At 42.8% G+C, this 23,276-nt stretch overlaps 1 long non-coding RNA gene across 4 annotated transcripts; it reads right to left on the bottom strand.

The window, feature by feature from the left end:
- Positions 1 to 11,906: 11,906 nt before the first annotated feature.
- On the bottom strand, positions 11,907 to 22,851 carry LOC308190846. 4 transcript variants are annotated; one of them, XR_013947526.1, is made up of 4 exons: positions 18,921 to 22,851; positions 15,502 to 15,730; positions 14,672 to 14,764; positions 11,907 to 14,577 (listed from the first exon to the last, which is right to left on the bottom strand). It is a non-coding gene; the product is annotated as an uncharacterized lncRNA (long non-coding RNA). The 4 variants fall into 4 exon arrangements; XR_013947527.1 differs by having other exon boundaries at positions 11,907 to 14,764; positions 18,921 to 19,142; positions 19,736 to 22,851; XR_013947528.1 differs by having other exon boundaries at positions 11,907 to 14,764; positions 18,921 to 19,142; positions 20,251 to 22,851.
- Positions 22,852 to 23,276: the final 425 nt, after the last annotated feature.

The raw sequence follows: 23,276 nt of genomic DNA, 5'->3' as shown, positions 1-23,276 counted from the left end.
TAGTGCATTATCTTCCAAAACAAAAATAATTTCAAATAATAATTTAAGTTTCAGGTTGCTCAAAGCCAGATACTCATAAGGGCAGGCTGTCAACTTTCTAGCACCAATTAATGTATTGATAAAGCTGCTGGAGTAGTGACATTAACAGCATCTTCTTACAAAGATACCTGCAGGTAATATCAACCCAATTACTATTGAATCTGAGGTGGAGGAACTGGCAAGCCTGCCTTAACAGAATTACCAAGATACATTGAATTATTTCTACCAATATGGAAACTAATACAAGAGCGAAGCACTGAGACATATTTGTCTTTGTTGAGCAAAGCTGAAGCACAGATGTTCCCCAGGCCATTCTGGCCCATGTTGGTGATATATTCAGAACTCTGGATGTTTCAAGAAAATACATCCTTAGCCACACTCCCTCTGCTGTCCTTACTGATATTCATTAAAGAAACAGACCCTTAAAGCAAAGACAGACCCACCAACAGAAAGGTGATTTATAACTGAAACACCACAGCCAGAGAAGAGACTTAGCACCAGGGTGGGACATCAAAAGAAAACGTTTTTACGGAAGTATGGGTTGACGTAAACCATTCATCCATTTTTCACTCCTGCAGCAAAACCCATGTGGCCAAACCAGTGTTTAACATCCTTTGGACTTACTCCAGTCAATTCACAGATTCAGCTTCAGGGCGAGGGATTGGGGAATGTGATCAGACAGGAACAGTCACAGGGCATTGTAGTCTGAACAAAAGGAAGGGATGCTGGACGAGAGAAATGGGGACGTGTCCATCTTACGTGGCAAATGGTTCTACTGTCTCAAAATATTAGTGTCCTATTTAAAGAAAGCTTTTAAAGCCCTAATGTGCCCCAACCATGCTACTCACTTTTTCATTTAATACATAAATATACGTACGCATATATGTGCATGTATGTATGTATATATAAATATGTAATTTTTATTATTAAGTGACCCATTAAAGAAACCAAGGAGCAAACAACACACAGGGTGAACAATCCTACTCAGAGATGTTGCTTTCACTCTTTCTCTTGCTTTGGTAGATTATTATATTGTGCAATGATGTCTTCTCACTGTTTTCTCTTAATTATCCCTAATTCTATTAAACAGACAAACATCAACTGCAAATAATTCATGCTTAATTATGCAGTGTTGGTGGTTGATACAGTATTAGCATCAGCTTTTCTTTTAATATTTTGGCAGCACACAAATGAAACTGTTACAATATGTTTAAATAGCCGCTCTCACAGTAATGGTCATGAATCCATCGCGTGCACAGTAGCCTCACCTCCAGCCATGAAAGGCCAGCAGGGACGGTGAAAGGGAGCAGCTCCCATCCCAAATGAGCTTCCAGATGCCCTTGCTTGATATGGATCTGATGGCAGGAGGCTAGCAAATGGTTGCCAGGTGACCCTGGAGATACACAGGAGGCGCCGTCATGTAACACAAAACAATCACTTGCAAAATAAAGCAAAAATTCTCTGGGTTTTGTCATCATTATTATTTGTAATCTCTTCTGAGGATGGAGAAGCCTTGTCAGACCAGATGGGGCCAGCATATATAATGAATGACACACTACACTGCACAGGAACCAGAAGTAGTTGAGAGCAATAGGGTCCCTGGACTGCCAGTATTGCATTAGGGGAAACAGATCCAATTGGAAGATGGTAAAAGACGTGGCCCTTTTCCTGAAGATGCTGCAAAGGTGCCAGACAATGGGCAGCATTTTTTGCTTGAGAATACAAAAAAATCTGGCATAATCTCGTATATCAACCACTGGAGCCACAGGGAGCAGCTCTTTACTTGTGCCACGATAACTTGTACTGGTCCTCCAGGAATCTAAGATCTTCTAGAGTCTGGCTTTGTGTAGCATATGTGCCACAGAGCCTGTGATTAAAACCAGAATAATTTGTTCTGTGCTTCCCAGGTGTAAAAAAACTTTGTGAGATGGGATTTATTTTGCTAGGTGCTTTGCTTTGCTTTGCTTTACTATATTTTTTGCCTGTGCAGAAGTAGCACATTTTCCTGCCCTGTTACACAGCAGCTAAAACAGATCCACGAGCCATGTCCCCATTTCAGAGGCTAAAGTATACCTCAGGGTGGCCCTAGGCTTCATTCTTTCCCTTGGCAACCTCCCATCATTTACCAATGTCCAGGCAATAAGAGGCACTGAACCGATTCCTAGGCTGGATGACAGTGGGCCCAGAGGATGGTTTGGAAGTAATGAGATAGGACAGGCCTTTTTCAGGGAGCTGGTCAAGCTGTTCCAAGCAGATTCATACTTGCGTTAATTTCCAGGAGTAAATACTGCTTGAAGGCATTGCATTTGCTCAGAATAGGACTATGAAGAGGATTTGGTTCTTAACCCATTTGGTTCTTAACCCGTACATTGTACCAAACATAACATGCCAGATACAGTTCTCCTTCCAGGCCCATCGAAAATACTTTAAATGGGTGGGACAAAATAAGTCTGGAGCCAGTGCTGGCCCTGCTTGGAGTGGAAGCTGGGCTAGGTGGTCTCCCATGGCCCACGTCTGTGTGAATGACTCTGGGACCATGTGGTGAGGGGAAGAGGCCTGGGCCCAGAGAGGCCTCTTCAGAGGTTTTGAAGCATCCAAAAGCTCATATGGCTAAAAGTGCCGGGAGTACAGAGACCCTTCTTCGCTGGCTTCACACAGTGGCCAACAACTGAATCGGTGAAGAGCTTAAAACAGCTCCATGGTGCAGAAGCAGCTCCCTGCGTTAACATGGCTGAGTCATAAAGGCCAGAGGCAGCCTTCCGCTAACGCGGGGCTGGCACAAAAGCTGAATAATGAAGGGAAGCTTACGCTGCTGCTGCTGCTGCCTTTACTCTGGGACTTGTTTTATTCTTGCAAGCTCTCAGCCAGTCACTATTCATGCACAGGTGCAACTATAAAGGGGCCAAATGTGGAAGGCAGGGTGTGACTAAGCCCAAAAATGAGCGACACGAATGCATTATTCATGCAGACAGCTTACAATGCTCTGCAATTCCTTTCTTCAGAGCAGATCACTCCGCTATCAACATCAGCTACAAGATTCTTTGTTTCTGACACCTGCCTTTGTGTCTTTTTTACCTCAGAAGCGAGGTGACTGTGTGTTTGCATGAAATGGCTGCTTGGGCCAAATTTCCCAGCAATGCCGGGTGACGCCCTGGGGCTATAAGGGAGCAGCACGGGCACAAGTGGCAATGGGGTCCAGAAATCTTATGCCATCGGTCCCTCTGAGGACAGGAAGGGGTGTGCTGTCATGAACTTTGTTTGAAATACATATTAGAGTTACTGGTTAAAAGGGCGGAAATATATTTAGAGGGTAGAACAAGGAGAGAGGAAGAGGGGACTAGAGAAAGCAAAAAGGAAAGGTTAGGAATGGGGGAGAGAGGAACTTCCAATCAAGACAAAAAGAGAGCTTGAAACTTGACTTCGTTGTTGAAAATAATAGGGTTTTTAACAGTTAAAAGGTTTTAAAAGGTCATTATGCATTTAGCAGCAAAAGAGCAATATGAATTTCTAAGCAGCAACATCTGGAAGATCAAAAGAAATCATACTTCAATCAACATGAAAATCTCTGCTCATTACACGCAATCATATTTAGTTATTAATAGACACCGGCTAGACATTGACATTTTACACATTTCATCCTATGATGCGCCAGGGACACTTCTGGCATTTAGTTTATCATTTTCATCAGTGTCATGGAAAGAGTGACCGATATGACCCCAAAAAATCTCACACTGTCAGTCATCGTAAGTGAATTTATCAACACATACGAAATCGGAATCCACATGAGAGTTTTAACTGTTTGCATACTAAATTACTTCATTCTTCACGCTTCAAAAAAAATTCCTTTTTGCATAATAAATAATGATAAGGGGCAGCGGACAATTATATAGGTGGAAACAATATGCAAAATACTTAGAATTCAAATTTGTTGTGTGAATATATCCAGAAGTTGCTTAAGTAATCAGCTCAGCGGCTGTATTATCCATTGTTAGAGGTTAATACAAAAGCTCTTCAGCTTATATTAAAAGCAGACCAACTTAAACTGTAATTGGCACATGTCCTGTTAGTATTTTCTTTATGTTATACATCTTCCAAATGGTTCAGAAACGCAATTAGGTCAATATTAAAATTAGCTAGTCTGTTGTTTTGATTCAGAAAATGAAGAAGTCTTTGGGAGGAAGGAGTCGGTCCCAAAATAGCATTCACATCAACACGAGCACAAAAGGAGAGCGTTGTAAGCCAGCAGCTCTCGCCGAAACCTCTGCCTTGTGGTGTGAGAGGGAAGGCTCGTAACTGGGAATGGCTTGCTAGACTGGCATATTCGATTTCATGACTGATTTTTGTGTGTAATAATTGCATTAAAAAAATAATGAGAGTGGGTTTCTTTCTAGTTTTACCAATCACTATGGCAAACATGCTGAGACGCTTCAGACAGAAATGTGATTTTACTTCTAATGACAATTATTTTTGGACTGAATTGTAATTTAGTTCGTTAATTAGATCTGTCACTGCATTTTCTAACTCAGTTATTGCATCCTTTGATGATTTTACCAGAATTATACTTCTATTTCTGCCACTTGCATTCTATGCTTTAATAATTCTTCAGACAAATATGCTAGGCGGTTGATTACATTTTGTGGCAGCAGTAATGTAAACCCTCTCCTGTGTTACATTGATTCAAAAATCATGCTGATCACTGAACCAACAAGCCAGGCCAATACTACTCTGAACAAGTGAAGTATTCAGAGGAATTCAGCCAGGAGCAGATTGTGGACATGCTTTTTTAGTTATTAAATTGATATAAACATATACAAGCAATCATAGATGAAAACAAGGTTTTAAAAAAAAAAAAAACAGCACCTTGAGTGTTCTAAAATTCATTTGGTTATCAGCTAAATGAGATCTCATCTACTGAATTATTTCAAAGCAAGTTGACATGGGATTACTATTTATTAATGATCTGGGATTTTTTAAGATCTTTCCATTTCTATAGCTTTAAAAATGAGATTGTTTTTATGTGAATTATAGCTTATTGCTGACCCAGACCTGTGGGTGTAGTTAGAAATTCACTTTTGGAATAAAGACAATGTGATCAAAACAGTCACTTTAAAAAAATCTTCAGCATTTTCAAGCTACCAGTTCCTCAGAGCTTCTCTGTGTATCCAGACATCTGCCAGTCAGGTGCTGTGTGACGCGGACTACAACACAAAGTCCTGATTCTGAAAATACCCACCACTAAACATAGCTGTTACGGCAGCAAGCAACCCCACGAGACTATGCTAGGCTGTAATTTCACTGCCTGCCCTGAACATGGGACAGCCTGTAGCTGCTCTGGAGCAGGGGCAGAACAGGGAGTGTTCACTATTTCCCTCTCTTTTTGCTTGCTCAGGGAAGAAATATCTGCTGTACTTCTCTTTGTGGAATTAAAGTGCTTTTTTCACTCTTCTCTAAGAGAGAGATCACCAAGCCAGAACTCAGCTTACCTAGTTTGCCTTCTATCTTCTTATCCAGTTAAGCCTCAGGCCTAAGAAAATGTATTCGAAACAAGTTTTTTTGGTTTTATTTGTTTGTTTTTATTAACCATATTCTGTGAGATTTTAAAGGTAATTCTCGTGTTTATTGTTGCATTGGATTTTTTTTTCAAAATAACTGTAGTGTCCTATGAAGACGTCCTCTGATATAGCATTCGGCCATTTGGCTCCAGGGGTGCTGTGAATTTCCTTGTAGTGCACTGCAGGACTTCCAGGACACAGGGACCAGCTCATCACTTCCCAATACTCTTCCTTCTTCATTTCTTTTAATTCTTCCAGGGTGCCCAATTTTCAAACCACTAACTACCAGCACAGGATAAAAATATTTGTAATTATAACAGTTCTGCACAGACTTGTAATTATGTCTCTTAAGCTCCATGGACTTCCTTTCTGTAAGTGGATCATTTCTGGAAATGTTGGGCTGTGAAACAGAAATGGTTATTGCTTGAAAAGGCTTTAAAAGACCCAAAAAATGGAGCAGACCCAGAAAATAGAGCAATGCTCATGTACCAGACCACTGCTCAGAAAGACCTTGCTGGAGCAGGAAGGAAACACTGAATGAACACAGCCCTGAGAGGAGGCTGTGCATTATTCTAAAGTCCAGGCACTGAAGCTGAGCACAGACTCTCCTAAAATCCTCTTTCACATGTTTCTCAATGATAAAAGCACACTTCAAAAATAAATAGACTTAATAATAACAGATAGGAATCTGAATTATTAAAAATCCCAAGGATCTGATTAAAAATAGCCAAGAATTCCTGATAGTGGTGCTTCCCAGACTGAGGCACGCAGCCCAAGCAGGAAATGCTGGTGGGGATGAGCTCATGAGCTTGGAAGTGGAGCCCCAAGAGAAGACGTCTGGGAATTTCTGTCTTATCGTCCCTGTGGATTTTTGTAATGCCATCATGGTTTAATCTTGGCAATTAACCTCCTCTACTATAAATGTAGTTAAGAAATTAAGACAGTGTTCACTTGTGTTTTCATAGACTAAAGTAGGGTTTTCCAGGGTATAAACCCACCTGAGTAAACATGCCATGAAAAATATTGGTACTTAATGCCTGTTGTATGGAGGGAGGGAAGAAGGTAACAGTGGCTAAACAGGCACAACAGAGAAAGTTAAAGCACGCAGACGTGGAAAAGGTGTGCCATTTGGCCAATTATTGCAGAATTAGACACTCTGAAGAAAACAAAGCTGTTAAAAGCATGAAGCTGTAGGAGCACCATATGAGCAGGGCAGGCTGGGGGCGGCTTTGAAGGCAAACATCAAAAAGAGAAATGCTGATCTTATAACTACTACTATTTATTATAGTAGGTATTTATACCTACTTGTAACTTTGCAGAAAACAGGTGCAGAACTTTAGGTTTAGGACAGTAAGAGAGCTCTTGGCTTCTAGTGATGCCCGCATGTTCCTTGGATGTAGTGGCATGCTGGCCCTTGTCCCCACGGTTGCTTTTCTCCTGCATGCTTTACCCCAGCTACTGGTTGGTGACAGCACCACGTTGACCACAATCCAGTAAGAACTGGATGTGGTCTTCTCTGGGAGAGAAAAAGGTTCTGGGAGATCCTGGGGTCTGGCATCACACTGGGTCGGTAATTGAGTGGATGAGGGGAGGAGGGGGGCAGGAGCAAGAGGGGTGTCAGGCAAGCAGGAAAGCAAAATGTTTGAAATCGCCCTGTGACATCGGTCAGAATGCTTGTGGAGCAGTGGGGTTCACGCAGGTAAGAACAAAAACCCAGGCTAATGGAGGCCTGAAGCAAGGCAAGGTGGGCTAGCTGTGGGAGGACTGTCAGGAGGGATGCAGTCACTCTGAAATAGAGATGCCTCCGCACAAAACTTGGAGCAGCGCAACTCATTCCAAAACAGAGTCATGCTGCTTCCAAAGTGGTTTAATTAAAGCAGAATCAAAATGTCAGCATAAAAAAAAAAAAAAAAAAAAAAAAAAAAGAGAGAGAGAGAGAGAGAAAAAAAAAAAAAAAGAAAAGAAAAGAACTTTTGTATGAGGACACAAGGCAGCTGATGCCAAAAAACAAAAGTTACAGGGGAGGGAAAAAAAAAATTTCCATGTTGCCAAAGCCCTTTTCTCACTGGAGGGAATTTCAGCTGAATGGCTGCCACTGCCGGCAGCTGGAGTCGCAAAGCGAGCAGGGGAGCAGCGGGGTTCTCATTCTCTCGCCTTGCTGGCCGAGGGCTGGGACAATCCAGCTCATTATTTTCAAAGGCACAGCTCAAAGCAGTAGGTCCGGCGCTTGCTGGGCCCACATTAGTCCATTTACAGCATTTGTCCTAGCCTGTTACCAGGCTTCTGGCAGGGACAGGGATAAAAACAGTCTCTGAAAGGAGGCTGGGCAAATGGCAGTGCTGAAAAGCACTTCTGTTTTCACCATTCGGGGGGAATTCGCCGAGAAATCCAGCACAAGGCAGCATCCAGCTGCAGTGGGGAGCGAGCAGCTCTTTGCCATGTCCCACACCAGGAGGGCTGCAGGGCACGAGCTGCAGAAAATCTGCTGTTGCTTCGACCCAACAAGCTGTCGGTGCCCTTCTGCCACTGAACGTTAAGGCCGGGTCTATGGGCATCCACGTGCATTTGTGAAGTCAGAGGAGGATTGAGGAAACTGAACTTGTGGTTGCTGTTTTCACCTTATACTTGCGTGGTGATCCGAGTAGCTCCTGAGCTGCAAAGTAGCATCAGCCTTTACTTCCCTCCATTCGTGCGACAACCGAATTCTTGGTAGCAGCTCAGGAGCTGGTTTTAGAAATTGCACCTCAATGATAGACTTGATGATAGACAGCTGATGGCAAGAAGAATCTCAGAAAACCTTCAACGAAGACGGTTACTTTTGTTAGCCATTGGTACAGCATTCCTAGTCCACAAACAACAGTGAACAAAATCTAGCAAAATGGTCTTTAACTGAGAAATTTCACCATGGGGCAAATGTTCATGGCTAAGTTATAAACCCAATGAATTAACAATGCTACACGGGAAATGATAGAAAAGCTGTAATACGACAGTGCTAATGGGAATCCCTAATTCTGGTAGATGATTTTCCCTTTGTCCTGTTGTGGCTCCTTTCTTCCCAAGCTAGAAATAAATATATAAGTTAAATGGAATAAAAATGCCCACCTAATTGTGCAGATGCATAGTTAATTAATCACTTAATTTAACCCACTTAGCTTCAATGGGAAAGAAATGTAATCTGACAGTCAAGGCAGCAATATTTTTTCTATTTACTCTAGTGTTTGAAAACATCTACATGTTAAAAACAGTGCCTACACACAAAGGATTGATGCTAATCTTTTTGCTTAATTTGGTTTTAAAAAGATTTTATAGCATTTAATAGGTAAAGTATGCACCCTGGGTAAAAATAACAGTCCCATTAAGCGTCTGGTAAATATTAACAAATTTTATTAAAAACAAATACATATATTTGTGGATAGACAGATTAGAGAGCTACTTAGCTGTGAAAATTTGCTTTGGGCTGAAACTTGATCAAAAAATTGTGTGCTTATGGCTCCAGAGTACACACTGCTCCAAAACATTGAACTGTGTGCTTCATTATACTTTAAATCTAAGCTTCCCCATGTTACTGGCTCTCCGGTACGCATTACCATAATGCAGCATTAAACAAGCCACGCTACGCTGCCTCCACAACGCTTTTCTGTCCAGCAGTGGGGAGCCAGGCCCTGGGGACTGCTTTGGGGTCCCCTAAGGAACGAGGTGGCACCTGAGCCTCGGCGGAGCCCCGACGTCGAGCACGGCCCAGCAGGTTGTGCTCACATGGCTGTGCCTCCTCTTCAACGTGAGCTTTATAGAGATGGAGGCCAAAGGGCTGCCCTGTCTGTCTCAGGCAGGAAGGTAAAACTGAGATTTTTGCCTTGAGGATGAAGGATCGGGGCCAGGTTGCTGGGTCCATGTGCACCGGAGGGGATTTGGGGCTGGAATTACTGATGCTGATCCTGCCAGGGGTGGCAGCGAGCACTCCTCCAGGATCTGTGCTCCTCTCACCCCAAATAGGAGCTGGGACCCTCAATGCTGTGTCTCACCCCAACCAGTAGCCCTGCTGGTTTTGTCTGCTCTTACAAGTGGTCCTGCTGGAGGGAACCGCGGAGGAAAGCTGGGATGCACTCAGCACACACAGCTCTACACTGCACACACCCCACCCTGGCAGGGTCGGGGTGGTTTCCAAAACAGAGGAAAGGGAAGGATATCGGGGACTGTTAGGAGGGTTAGCAACAAAACCCTGTGCTCTATATTCGTGAAAGACTTTTCTAAAAGACTTAAGGAAAACTTCCAAGCAAAGCTCTGTGAGATTACCGATGCACTCAGACATAAGTATGGGCTTAAATCTTGGACTGGGTCCAAAGCTGTAAAGAAATTATATCCTTAACAATGTAGACTGCGTGCCCCTCCACAAGCTATACTGAGCTACTATTTTTGAGGACAAAACTGCCACGGCAAAATCTATTTTTGTTTACAGATGTACACTCACTCATATATGTATATGTATATATAAACATGTGTATTTATATATGATATATATAAATACATATATGTGTGTGTGCACAGCATCTACCACCTAAAGACCCTAGGATGCTTTCAGCACAACCTTCATGACTGAGACCATCTACTCTGAGCTTTATAGGTAATGGATTTCTATCTCACTGGTAGCTCTGGAAAAATGTCACTGAAGTTACTGGGTCTCATTCCAAATCAGCTTGCCAGTTATCAGCAAACAGGGAGATATTTTTAGAATCATTGTAGCAGGTAAAACAAAGTGCTTCATTTGCCAAAATAATTCATTTTCCTTTTGATGTAAGCATTTTAAACTTTTTGATATTAATTTTCAAGCCATTTCTAGCTGAAATGTATTTTCTGATAAAAAAAAAAAAAAAAAAAAAAAAAAAACAAGGAATATACCACCCTGGCACTGTTAAAAAGAAGCATACTATCTATGAAATTATGACAAATATCTCAGTGAAATAAAGTGTATTCTGAAGACTTAATATCACAAAATCTTCCTGGTTCATCAGAAATTTTAACTAAAAAGGTTCACACGGCTCTGTATTTTGGGCCCAGGATGTGGTTCCTATCATAATTTTGAAGTTGTAGACAGACTGGAGGAAGTTTGAGATATGTCCGTAGTCCTCCAAGTTTTGCGCACAATTTCCTCACCAGGCATGCTGTTGGGGTAGGAGACCATAGGGGAGGGACCACATAAGTAAGAAATGGTATTTAGGCTAGAGTAGTCTGGGAGATGAAATATTTACTTTGGCAATGAATGGGAAAACCAACCCAAATTAACCAGGGGGAAAAAAAAAAAAAAAAAGTGGAAGGGGAGCTGCTACTTGTCTGCAGTGGAGCAAAGTACGTTGCTGAACGTGCTTCTGACATATCTCACGGCCAAGAAATGCCTGGAGGTGTGCTTCATCCGGAAGACAGCTCAGCAAACACAGCAGGTGAACAAGTCCTCCTGCCCATCCGCTGTCCCGGCGAAGAGGCTGGTACCTGTGTGCTGCCTGGGAGCGATACCCGGCTTGTGGGATCCGGAGACAGGTGGAGCAAATCAAAGAGAGCCTACAAATTGCTAGAGCCTAAACGTGTAGCAAGAGAATTTAATGAACATTGAGCTGAGAAGACAAGCACAAGCATGTAGAAGAAACCCTGGGCAGCAAATAACATGAGCATACAGACCAGGCCGTGCTATGGTTTGTTTAATGGGAAATACAATGGATGACGGTGGAGGAAAAGGTCTTGATCCTCGGTGAGGCATGAGCTTTACACTCCGAAAGTCTTTCTTGAGAAATAAATTCATACTGGCTCGAATATGGGCATTGTCACACAGAGTGACAAGCGGCTGAGTGGCTGTAAACAAAAGGTAATGATAAATGACACTGCATCAGGCCGCCGTGTCTGCGTGGCAGTGACGGCCAACGAGATACCGTCGCAAAGAGGCTGGAGCTGTCACCGCGACAGCCCGGCTTTATTTTAACATCTCTGCTAATGATCTGGAAAAGGCAGGAGAAACGCACGGCGTTTCCTTCGTTTGATTTTCAAGGAAAGAGGCAAGCCTCTCACCTGCTCCTGGGAGACCCCTGGTATCAAAGCACCGTTCCCCCCCCACACCCTGTCTGCAGCGAGACGGATCGCGGCAAGGCTGCGCAGGCGGTTGTTTGAGAAAGCGCCCGATGGTGGAGGTGGTGGCAGCGATACAAAAGAATACGTAGCAATTATCTGCCCGGCGAAGGGGCTGTCCGGGAGCAAACCAGCTCTTGACGTAAGCAAAATGCAGGAGAGCAGATAGATAAACCTGTGTGTGTCGGGGAAGGGGGTGTTTTCGACAAACCTGCAGGGATTTTTGATCCAAATTGTTTTAAGTATCCATGATATTTCTTCGGGGGATTTCTGATCACCTCCTTTCTGTTGTCAGCGGGTTCGTTCACCCCGCAGAAATGTGCGTAGAGAGGTGAGACGGCATTCGTTACCTGAACGTCAAGGTTTTCAGGGACAAGGGGAGGAACAGAAGCAGGAGGAAGGTCTGAATGGGCAGAGCAAAGGAGGAGCAGAGGCGGAGAAAGGCAGCAGTGTGGCTCAGGCAGAGATCCCACCAAATATGCTGAAGCCAAAGGGAAAAGGACCATTTCCATTTTGCCTTTTTGATGGAGGCAGGAGTGGCTCTGCCATGTCCTGTGCACCTTGCGGCCAAAACTGCAGCAAGGTAGTGTAAATGCGAGAGCGAAAACCTCCAAACGGGGAAAATGGAGGAGATGGCAGACAAAAGAAGCCACAAATAACCCTTCATGCTGGGGGAAGGGATAATCCCTTCACGCCACAACAGGCCCAGGGGGATTGGGATTGCTTTGGTCCACTCCTGTGGCTAATAGAAAGAGGGGGGGGAAAGCAAGCAAACTCTGTTGGGTTTCACCTACACTGTTTCTGACTCCTCTCATTCATAGAGAAGATGGCTTTTAGCAGGCTGCTGAAGAAGCGGATCCTCTAACCACTCCCCTTATTTCTTGATCATTGCTGCTGTATCGCGTAGGTGGTGCTATTGTCAGACGCTGAAAGCCATCAGGATTCAAGGAAGAAAGAGACAGAGCGTGGCAAGGAGAATGAAAACAAATGATTAGTAATTTCTTCAGGAATTCAGGAAATTGTGCAGGTCTGCACTTCTGCCCAGGTTTTGGCAAAGTGAGCACACTGCTGCCCTTTCTCAATTTTGTCTTATTTTCTTAAAGGTGTTTTGAAAAGCGTTTTTTTTTTTTTTTTTCCTTTATTGCTGTGCAGTAAGTCAAAGAATAATATCCCCGTACACAGGGGAGTCCTGCCATTTCGTTGTGATGTGCACAGGGAGGAATGTCGTTGCTGAACATCAGCTGGATGGTGAAGCTGAGAGGTGGGGGGATGTTCCCAACAGCCTGAGTCACATCCTCAGCTTGTCACTGCTGAGCAAACGAAGAGGTGAACTGGCACTGTTTCATGGCACTCAGACTAGTTATTCTCACATCTGCCCCAAAACCTGGAAAGTAAAGGCACTTTACATGTTTGGATGAGATACCTGAATTTGTGGGTGATGTTGGAGTACAAATAATTAGTAAAGATGACCAAGAGAATGTCTAGTAACTGCTTCAGCCTTGGAATATCAAGCATCAGTATGCAAAGGCCTTTTAAACAAATCCTTTCTCATTGCCATCATAAAATAAAATTGGCCCTTGACTCTTTAAAAGGTTGTTTCCCTCAGCTCCGAGTGGTATAAATACAATATGATTTCATGACCGTAGACATGCGGTGCTGTCCAGAGCAGGCTGTTCTGTATCACTGAGACGCCAAAATTTGGCTAGCAAAAGTGGAAACACAGCAGGTAAGAACCCAGCAGAGGCAGGCGGATGAAACTGCTTTATTCTGTTCTGTGCCATGACCCATGTTACAGCAGAAAAAATATATCAGATTGCCGTTCTCTCCCTATGAGCCAAAAAGAAGGGAGAGTTGTGCCTCCCTGAGACACAGTCGTGACCCCAGGTCAAGAATTACTGACACTGCGGCCTAATAAAACTTTTCTCTTTGACTATGGCAATCAGATCACGCTGGGAAACTTCCACCTCTCTTGTCATAAGAGATTCAACAGTCAAAATTCAATCCCATTCCTATTCAAGGGCAAAGATGCCACTGGCATCAGTAGGAGCAGCACGGGTATGAAAGAGTTCAGATGTCAAGTGTGTATTTGCAGAAACTGATTCTGCTGAAGACTATGCAGATATTGTTATGCTGCTCTCTTCCCCATTGCTCTCCTTTTATATTATCTGAGGCAGAGTGCCCGCAGAGGACACAGATGCACCCTATTAGATGTAGAGTGAGTATTGTTAAAAATATCCTCTCTAATACCAACTACATATTTACTCCTTTGTAACCTCATCAACTGTGACACTATATAATTACAGATTGTTCAAGAGTCTTGCCTGCCCACTCAGTGCCAAAATGAAAAACAACTAAAGAAAACATAAAAAGCAAACCAGACAACTGAGCACGAGCCCTCCACCATGTTCCCAAGAGGCTCAGGAACCAAATAAGCACTCAACATCTTAAGGGAGATAATGCCACCCTACAGCATTCTCCTCCACGGCAACTCTTTCACTAAAGTTGTTAACAGAGGAAAACAGCAACACGTGGGAAAGCAAAGGTTAAACAGAGTCAGCACGGATGAGTCACTTTTAATGGTAATTCTTATTTCAGTTGCACAAGTTTTCAAAATAGGCTGTTTTATCTGTGTGTGTGTGTGCGATGATCTCTTCTCTCATGTTGTGCTGGCGCAGTGTTATGCCAGGACCGTGCCTAATGTGCAGTGAAGTGCATGTGTCCCTGATGTCCCTGATGATGTCCCTGAGTGTCCCAGACCTCAGACACTGTCCCAATATCAGACCCACCTGGGCAGAGCATCACACATGCAGAGCTCTGCTGAGCTTTGGGAGCTCTGCGTGGATGAGGCAATCTTCCTACGCAGATCAAGGGGGGGCTTGAGAGACAAAATAACAAACAAAAGAATAAAATGCACTGTGAAATACTGGGTAATTTTTTAAAATGTAATTTAGCAGGTGTTTAGTTATTACCCTGAAAATAAGGCACAAACGTTTTCGTGACTCATATTTGCGCTTTAGTTAAATTCTCCCTCCATAGCTGTAATTTAAAACATTTGCTTCTTCCTGGAAGAAAAAAAAAAATAAAAAATGAAGATGTTTGAAATAAATCACGGCTACAAAATGTACCCCTGTAGGGTACACACAGAAACTACAACACCAGCAAATGTTGAATTCTGATCATGGCTCCTCCTTGGGGAACAGCTGTATTCACCTTCTTATTTTGGCTCCCGTGTTCCTCCTACACTAAACGCTTTGATCTGGTCAGCTATAAATAGTTTATGTCACAGCCCCACAAGCTTGCTAGGATAGGACAGTGATACATTTCTGTCCTAATCTAGTGATGTCTTAGATTGGCAGCTCTATCTTGATATTTTCATAATGTAAAAGTTAAGCACTAATTAAATACATGAATAACTGGATGGGTAGGGTGGGAAAAAAACTTATGAACAGAAGATTGACGGTGAAACGTTTATTATTCCTTTATGTTTGATATGGAGTTGCTAAATTATTTGGTTGGGGTTTTCTGTGATTTTGCTGTGAACCCATTCATGGTCATTTGGCCCCTTTATTTTTATTGAAGGTAGGAGTGTTAAGGACACCTAACTCCATACAGAATGCTACAGGTTTTCACTGCTTCAACCAACACTCATTATCAACCACACGCCTCTTTAAAAAGCACTTTCTACATCTGCAAATGATATAAAGTGTGAGATCTCCACTGGCAGGAAATGACCTCACTGGAGCTTGGCTGATTTATGGCAGATGTGGTCTAGGACAGGGGACTGCATTGCAAGCGTTACCTCCCACAATTGTAGAAATGAGCTGACAGACTGTTTGGGTGTAGGAGAGAGTGTCCAGCAGAGATTTGCTTTGCAAGAGAAAATGTCTCTTTAAAATACACGAAGAGTGATCAGTCACCAGACAATTCCTTTCTTCTTTCTTTCCTAGATAATTTCTTTCCTTTTCCCCATCACTCGCTAGAAGACAGTGTTGGTTTCCAACCTTGCAGCATGTAGAAGAAAGGAAGCTCTGTCAGGGAGATGTGGGGAGAGCAAGGGTTAGGAAGTGCTTTTTCAGAAGCAGAACCTCAGGTAAGTTATAGAATTACTCTATCAATTTATATAGGTATCTACTTGTGGAAAAGATACCTAATAATGGGCTTTCAATCTTGTTGACAAAAGCTTGAACAAGATTGAATGGCTGGAAGTTGAAGTTAGACAAATTCAGCCTTGAAACAAGATGTAATTTTCTGGTAGACAGGGTAATTAAACACTAAAAGATTATCAGTGAAGGTGGGGATCTCACTGCTGGCTGGAGGCTTTAAGGTGCTAACAGCCACCTTCCTAAAAGATGTGGTTCAATTCAACCTCCATGGGGGAAAAGGATTCCCTTTTTCTCTCGTGCACAATTGGCCAGGTGTATATGATTGGGGGATTAGAGATATTTTATTTTATTTTATTTTATTTTACAATTTTATTTTATTTTATAATTTTGTTTTATTTTATTTTATATTTTATTTTATTTTTTCACAATTACAGACTGGCCATCACAGACAAGAAGGCACCAAACAAACTAGATCTGTATTCCAAACGGACAGAAAAAGATGTTCCTAGATACCTGATAAGTATTTCTGGCTTACATGCAGAGAATCATACTGATTGGCAGATTTAAGATTGGAAAGAATTTTTTCGGGTCAAATTGGAAAGAAATTAGTTAAAAGATGGGAGAAGGTATTACTTTCACTAATTGTGATCAATTAGGCATGTCCCATTTAATAAACTCTCTCTCATTGCTGTGGCCTCGCACATACTTGGCAGTACAGCTTGCTCTTTCTGCTCCATGCCTGTAGCACACAACTCTTATCCCTGAAGACATTAGGGCTTTAATCTAAAATCATCATGCTGCACTGAATAGATTACATTGTGCAGGAGATCAAGCTAGATGATCTGATAGTTCTTTCTTATCCTAGAGGAAATTACTCTGAGAAATTAAGGCTCAATGCTGTTTCCATTGATCACAATATGAGTTTTGACACCAGCGTCAACAAAATTCCTATAAATTCAAAGCTAACGTAGGCATGATGCAAACACGCCAACTTACTTTGCTAGTGGCTGTGAGTTCAAGACCTTCCTGAGAAGCTCAAACAATACACCATGCAGCAGCCCACTGGGTCACACGGGATTTGCTGAAGGGGAACTGGGGCTCTCGCGCGCAAATAGCATTAACTATTACACATTAATTATCTGTGCTACTTCTATTCACACAACCTGTATCAATGTTTCTGCAACGTGGGCACTTGCTCCTTATGAAACACCCAGAATTCTGCTATTGTGGCCTTGTCTACAGAGGAATCCTACACACTGTGGAACTTTTTTTCCCCAGGCCATTGTGAGATACATAATGGCAGCTATTTGAAATCCGGCGGAATTACGGGATATGGGGACCATATCCAAAGTCCCATTATCCCTCTTATGTCATTGTTTTATCTCAGTTTGGGATAAATGGCAACATTTTGACCTATTCTATTTGATCATCATTCTATTTGATCATGGACAAAACAGTGTGCTGTGTCACTATGGCAATCGTTGCAAATATGCCGTGGTTTCTGGAGATGCATTAGACATCTCTCTACCGGCTGGCTTCATCTTTCCAAGTCACCTACCAGTCCACCAAGCTGCTTTTAAAGCAGTTTCTGTGGCTATGTTTGCAGTGATCCTATGACCAGCTGCTGCAGGAGTGGGAAGGGAAGGCCAGTGATCAGTTGCTTCGGATTAATTTTTCTGTCTCTTTCAGAAAAAGGCTCTTTCCAGGCTCAGTAAAGAGTGGTTGTGCATGGAAGAGGGTTGTGCAGCAGACAGCAAAGATAAGCATGGCCAAGAAGTTTTGAGATGACACACAGCTCTTTTGAAGAAGACAAATGTAAAGACAAGAAAAGAAGACATTTACACTGAAGACAATGTAAACATTGATAAGATCCCCTCTCAGTCTTCTATTCTTGAGAAGACTGAGAGGGGATCTTATCAATGTTTACAAATATCTTAAGTGTGGGAGACAGTGGGATTTGGCCAACCTCTTTTCAGTGGTTTGTGGAGACAGGACAAGGGGCAATGGTCAAAAAATGGAGCACAGGAAGTTCCGCACCAACATGCGAAAGAACTTCTTCACGGTGAGGGTGACGGAGCACTGGAACAGGCTGCCCAGGGAGGTTGTGGAGTCTCCTTCTCTGGAGATATTCAAGGCCCATCTGGACGCCTACTTGGGCAACCTGCTCTAGGGAACCTGCTTTGGCAGGGGGTTGGACCTGATGATCTCTGGAGGTCCCTTCCAACCCCTACAATTCTGTGATTCTGTGATTCTGTGAAAGTGAGTTTTCTGAAGAGCTTTAATGGTTGCAGCCCATCATGACAGCATGTTGTTTTGGGTCTAGTGATCCCAATGCGCAGCCTCCCAGGACATGGGCTCATCTCAACCTGAGGAAGACAGAACTAAATATAGCAAGTGAATTACGCACAAAAAGAGCCTGCTTATCTCCATTGTCTGGGCTCACTAGACCTGCTGTAGATGTCTTATGTGTAAATGTCTAACCTAAGATGAGATAAATCCCATCACCATGAAGGGGAAGGACTGGGTCCCTATTAGATCACACTGTAGTTAGTGGCTGCACTTCCTTCATTCCTCTGCCAACACGCACAAGGATGAAACAGGACCAAATGTGAAACATTGCATTGCTCTAAGAAACCAAACCAAAGCTCTGTGGCACCAGCAGGGTCTGAGCCACTCAGCTCTCTCTTTCCAGTCTGTATCTCCCAATATCCTCCCATCCAAACAGTAAAAATGTTACAGCACATTTGCATATTATGACAACCAGTCATAATAACCAGTCTGGCTGAGCTTCTGGACTTTATACTAGAAGTTTGTTTCCTAGAGCTGTATCACAGAAATGTGTGAGCCATGTCCCATCGCATGTAAGTGGCATGCACGTTAAGAAGTACAGTGCACAGTGCTATATCCATGTTATATCTGCATTTTTCCTTCATTACAAAACACAGCATTCAAGGACTAAATATGCATTTAGGGGAGCCCTGAGAATGCAAAGAGATAATATAAACATCAGTAACAGAAAGAATCAAACCATGCCGTTAAGCTGTAAAACACTGAACAATCATTGCAAAATTCCTTGTATTTCACAGCACACTTGGTGCACATCTACAGGCCATACCTGGGAAATTAAGGTACAGAAAGTGCCATGGCTCTGAAGTTAAGGGGCCAAGTTGCTTTGCCGTCATTCCAGGGAGGATATCAATGTTCCTCTAATTTTGCAGCACTTCACTGGGGACGTCATCTCAAACCGTATCCACACATATGGTGTTGGTTCTCTTTAACCAGATCCTCGGCCTCCTAGTCACAGGAAATAGTGTCCCTTCTGCCATGAAAGGGCTGCCTATGGAAAGGTTTGTGAAGTCGTTAACCTGCCCACATTGTAGTGGTATTTCTTCAGAAGTTTTGTCTGTCAATTTAGCCTTGTAGTAAGAGGCTGAACTCCCTTAAGCAGTGGTAAACAAAGCACACTCACCACCCACCATCTAAAAGCTCCAGCAAGTGCTCCAAGGCAAAGGTGTGCAAGATGGAAATGGGCTTGACACAGGTGCTATTAAATGCTGTTGCAGAAAAATAAGGGGTGAAGAAAGATCCTTGCTATCCTCAAAACTTAAAAATGAGCAATTGCCCACTATTTTCTACACCTTTGGTGGTCGTGGCACGGAGCCTATGAGCAGGATTTTCACTGAAATGCCAGTCTTTAGCAAACCTGAAGGGGAACTTTAGAAAGAGCAAAGACAGTATGTTTGGGAAAACTCCCAGCAGCCTCAAAGAGGTGAGCCCAGATGGGACGGGTTTGTGTCTGGGAACCTAGACAGATGCCCAGGGATAGATTAAAAAAGGACTCACCATATCCCTGTTCATACTAATAACAAGAGCTGCCTGTCTTAGGGTTTGCTGACAGAGTGTTCCCAGTGCCCTTGACCTGAAACTCACTTTGCTTTTGACATTTCCTGAGCAGCTGGCATTAAACAGTGGGTTTCTTTATCTGGGCTGCGGTACTCTACTTTATCCTTTGTTGATTCTCATCAGCTCCATCACACCATACAATGTTTGTGGATTAATGTAAACTCGATGAAGATTATTGACAGTATAAACCAGTTGAAATAACAGAAAATGCTTTAAAAATATAGAAGCACCTTTGTGAAGAATATGTTTGTGCTAAAGCACTATTTTAGAATTGTTCTAGTTAAAAATGCAAAGCGTTTGTGTTTACAAAGTCCTTAATAGAAAAGGATCCTTAGAAAGTTTTTATTTTTTTTAAGTAAATTGAACAAAAAAAAAAAGCCCCGTGGTTTTAAAAGTAAGAAACTTCTGCTGAAATAACAACATTGAAAATTTTCAAAGAGAAAAATATAACTTTGATATTTTCACTGGACATAGATTTGATTTTCTTTTTCAATTAGATGCTACAGATATAAAGAAAAAAAAAATACAATTCACTTCCTCACCTTCCTTTGTCATAACCACTCCTTCTTTCTGAAGACTGCCTCATGGCCATGGGCGCACACCAACCTCCCACTCATCATGCACCAAAAAGTTCCCTTCCCTCATTCAGCTCCTTCCCTAAGAGCTGCTGCTTTTGTCAAAGCTTCCTGCATCACTTTGCTCCCTGTCGATGGCTCCAGACCTTCTCACACTTGAACTATTGTTGCTATTGTCTGGTATGTATTGTATCCATTTGAGTCAGATTGTTAGCTCCATACCATAAAGGCCTCCAGACCCTCCTGCACCCCTCAGCAAACAAACACGGCCAGGGAACTATGAAATCTTAACCAGGAAAACTCAACCAGGTTACTCTTCAGGAGCTGCTTACAAAATGTCCTGGGGGAGTTGCAGGGCTTGCTGGAGTTGGGGTCTCTCTGCTCAGCAGGTTCAGGCACTCCTTTAGTGGCATTATTTTCATGCATTTTCAGTGCATGAAAGCAGAAGATAGACTGCAGACATAATTATGATGCTTGTTTTTTTCTAAGAATTTTCCACAACCTGGCAGCACAGCCTCCAAAAGAGCTAGGCCACATCTGTTTGAATTTCTTGTGCTTCCTCAGTAGAAGTCATGGAGAGATACTAGCGCCATTTATAGCACTGGAAGTATGTATGTGCTTAAATTGCATATGTGCTTAAGTCATTTGCTGCCTCTTAGCTGACTGTTTAAGCTATTCCAATCTCATGGTGCATGCTCCATTTATAAAGGTGCGGGAATAATCATCTTCCAGTGGGTTAGGAATAGAATATTACATATAAAAATAAAGATCTCTAAATGAAAACTTTAAAACACAATTATTTGGTTCACAAAAACATGACCTACATTTCCTGCAAATACAAACTGTTAATGTAGTCTTCATATTAATGTATGTTGCACAGAACCACTGTCTCTCACACACACACAAAATCAAATTTAATACATCCATATACACAAATGTTAATACTCTGTTTTCAGCAAACTGCATCTCTCAGACATTTCTGAGCTTTAAGCACCATTGGGTCTCTAATGGCACATCTATAGCTTGGATTTTTTTTTTTTTAATGGATTTTGATGAATGCCCTGTCAGGAATGGGTGGGATAGGCAATGCAGTTTCTCCTTAAGCATTTTCTTCAATATAAAACATTTTAATAACAGAAAATAATAAAAGGTAAGGGGCATCACAACTGAAGCTTTTAGGCCAGCTGATGGCTAGAGTTAAATGTGTTTTCTACATCTGTACACGGTGTTTCACAGACTTTCTTCATTTATTATTTTTTCAGTGCTCATTGGTTTTTACACAACAGAACATTTTGTTTAATAATCCTAGAAATAAGGTATCATTCTACTCTGAATCACAGGAGGATCGGATATATTTCATTTTTGTCTCAGAACTCTCACTTAAGTCATTTACTTCTCCCTGAGGAAGAACCATGAACCAGTCAGGATCTGAGGTGTAAAAAGCATAAATTCTACGATACAAAAACTGTAGAATTTCATCTAATTGCCTAGTCATTTCCTTTCTGAGTAAATTGCTTAGTGTGTGGTCACCTTAAAAGCACGGCTTTTACGGGTCTGGGGCTAACTCGTCCCTCACATCGGTCATGAACCTTCAAGGTACCAAGAGCTCCTGATGTGGTCAATATTTGGACAGCTGAGGATGCCCACACTTGGCTGAGTCTGGCCCGTGTGCTAATGTGTGCCAGAATTACACATGCTTACATCTAACACAAAATAAGGATCGGGCTCATTATTTTCTCTAAACCAGACAAATAATTTTTCAGTTCATGTTTGTCCACAGAGGCTTGACACAGAGAGGATTGAAGTCATTTGTCATGAGTAAGGAAAAAAATTCTAAACTTTGCATAGGCTACCAGAGAGGTGTCTACTTTGATATCAGAATTCATTAGGTATAGGAAAATATAATAATTTCTGTAGTGTAACATGCCCCATACTTCGTAATAGATGAAGATTGGTGAAATTAAATGGACGGTAGCAACCTGTTTATTCAGGTGTAAAGTGTGAGATGCTTTGTTTGCACAGGGGGTCCAGCTGGGGAGTCATCTGCGGGCAATAACACTGGCTTTGCAGTGGTGAGGAGCTGCCATGTGGGAGACGGGGCAGTCACAGAGCGCCCCTCTCCAGCCAAGGCTGCTGAAACCATTACTGGCGGCCTGAACTAAGCAGGCAGGAGGTTCTTAAGTTATATTTGGGTAAAGGCATCGTTCACGAGGCAAGAAAATGCAGGGCACTGGCCGGCCTGGCTGCTCAACTCCTCTGACACCATCGCGCTCCGAGGGGACAGTTTCCTCTCCAACTGCTAGAAAATACCACTTCTGCTGTTTGTATCCTATTTGGTCTCTGAACCAAAGGAGGGGGAAAAATAATACCCCAACGGGTCACAGAGTTCAGTGAAAATCCTCCAAGCTTTTCCTGAACAAATAACAGACAGTGACCTCTGGCCCCGTCTTTGCATAAGAATTAACATCAGTATTCAGGAGTCACCGCTGCGACTGGGGACTACGCAAATGCCAGATTCTGACTTAAAACTCTGAATTTTTTTTTTTGATTTTATTATATTTTTTTTAAGAACCCAGAAGAAAAAAAAAAGGGGGGGGGGGGGGAAGGCCTTGCAGCTCATCTGCATTACAGATCAGGCCTCTTTGAGCAAATCAAGCATCCATAATTCATTACATGTTTCCTGCAGGGCCTGGAGACGGCCCAGGCCCTAGCAACAAGAGTCATAGCAACGGCAGCCGGCCCCAGCCAATCGGCGGGCATCTTTCAGGCGCCGCCTAGCCAATCCGGCGAGGCAACAGAGAAGAAGGGCCCGCGCGGCCGGGCGGGAGTTTGCGCGAGGCGGGGCAGTTAACGGCTCGCCCAGCGCCTGACAGGACTGGGCTGGGCTGGGCGGGGGAGCGTTTATTTTGGGGAAAATTGGGTGGTTTTTCAGAGTCTGTCCAACCAAACTTTAACAGTATAGTTAGAGTGTGCGTCAAGTGTGTTGACGCTAA

This window comes from Anser brachyrhynchus (genome assembly GCF_964034855.1).
Source record: "Anser brachyrhynchus genome assembly, chromosome: 2".
Lineage (NCBI taxonomy): Eukaryota > Metazoa > Chordata > Aves > Anseriformes > Anatidae > Anser > Anser brachyrhynchus.
Note: the sequence above shows the minus strand (reverse complement) of the source record. Positions and strands in the feature narration are given on the sequence as shown.